Source organism: Temnothorax curvispinosus, unplaced genomic scaffold (assembly GCF_003070985.1).
Source record: "Temnothorax curvispinosus isolate PA1 unplaced genomic scaffold, ASM307098v1 QBEX01014594.1, whole genome shotgun sequence".
Taxonomy (NCBI): domain Eukaryota; kingdom Metazoa; phylum Arthropoda; class Insecta; order Hymenoptera; family Formicidae; genus Temnothorax; species Temnothorax curvispinosus.
The window spans coordinates 274000-276138 of NW_020224374.1; positions in this window are offsets into that span (position 1 = coordinate 274000).

The following is a 2139-nucleotide window of genomic DNA, read 5'->3' on the forward strand; positions in this document are numbered from 1 at the left end:
TTACACACGCGACTCGCAGAGAAATGAATGTACACTCGGCCATTTGAATCCGATGACCCACTATTGGGGCTGGGGTACTTTTTACCAGTCCTTCTCCTTTTTCCTGTTTACGATGACTTTCTTACTTTCATATTTGCAACGTAAATAAAGTCGTCAATTCCGTTCATTATTTACATTGAACAAGTACTACGTACGTTTACTCTAGCGTCACTTCTGTAGTAACTTACGATAATTCTTTCGCGTAAACGGGATTTTGTATTAACTTACGATAATTTACTCCGCGTAAACGAGTGAATTATCGTAATTTACTATAGAAGTAACACTCGCGTAAACGTAATAACAGGCATGTAGGAATATGCGTATAAGTATATCACGCGATTCTCTTTATCGCGAATATATTTACATCGCAAATATATTTACAACAAATACATTTGTTATTTTTTGTTTATATAACTATTGACTTTTTTCTATGTGAACCCACTGTGTGTATGTGTGTATAACCTCGCCGTTTCCTAATTTGCTTCCTGAAATAATTAAGAATATATCATCATAAGTACGGAGTTAGATGTGCTAGGATTTCAGCAACTCTCAGTTTACAAATAATTTTATTCACAGGGAGTTTTAAATTCAATTAACAGATTACAGACTGCAAAATTAAAAACAAAAATAGAAAATTATATTCAGCGTGATAAATAATGTATGATTTATAACTTCTTGCAGTATATTCATTATTCAGTGGATTTGCAACAATGCTAGAAAAAACATTATATTCTAATTTAATTCCTGCTGAACTTTAAACCTTTTAATTTTACCGTGTTGACATTTATATCTTATTATCGACATTTTTATATCAAGTTTAGAAAAAAGAGAAGAGAGAACATTCTCTTAATAGAAATATGCGAGGACAAATACATCGAGCACACTTTAGACGATTTATAATTCATGTTAGAATTCAGAATAGAATTTTATTTATAATATAAGCTTATCATCTAATACAAAGTATGAAAAATATTTGAAGAACCAGAAATACAATCATGAATTGAAATCTGGCACAAGCGATATCTTCCTTTTTTTTATATCCCGCTGAGATAACTCTTCATCAAACGTAAGCCGTCGTCGAAAGATTACGCGGCAAGAAATGTAAAGCGCGAGCGATATTTGAGCATGTTTGAATTATTTGCGACATTATTAACTTTCTCTGTCGAGCGAAGATTTCACTTTCAGAGAAAGTCAACCGGCTGCATTCTTATCGGGAGCCGATTGCACATCGAGTGCATTCCGCGTGATCGAAAACACCGTTTTTTTTTTCGACAACAAAAGATTATTTTTATAGACAGCAACGCAATGCGTCAACGAATTTGCTTATAGCGAATTTAAAAGAGCTGCGAAGAGGAGTCTCGCCTCCATTTTTGCCTTTATTTTCGCGATAAGAAGCCGATTTTGGTATCATATCATTATGAGAATAGAGAGGAAATTGTCGATTGAAAAATTATACCTATAATGTGTATATAACATTCCAGATAGTCACGTCTTCTAAGGCCCAATTCTACAAACATCGGTTAACTTATATTATTCTTTGTCTCTTTCTAACACGTCCCCCTTTAGAACTTTTTTAAAAAAATTAGGTGTGAAATCGATTGTATTTCGTTTGTAGATTATTGTAATGCATTAATTTTTGTTTGTTAGTTCATAATTAATTTTTAATTAATTATTTAATTGTAGACAATGAAACATGAAACTAGAGTCCTATTAGGCTAGTAAAATTAGATCTGAAAATGGCAAAACGGATTGACAAGCCAATTTTTTGAGGATGAGTATATAGAGGGTCATAGGAGAATTCCCAAATTCACAAAGTTCAAACAAAATTTCCCTGTGCGTCGGCGGCCATCTTAAAAATAGGGGTAAATATCCAAAGTTTGAATATCTCGGCTCCTATTGGTTAAATTTTTTTTTTTTGAGTTTTGCAGGGAAAAATATTTGCTACAACTTTTGTTTAAAAAAATTTTTAAGGAGGTTCTACAGATAATGGATGTATCTAAAAATTGAAAAAAACTTTATGGACGTATAAATTGAGATGCGAGAAAAGTGCTCGAAAAATTTTAGCATCGGTTACCGTGTAAAAATTTGCAAAAATGAATT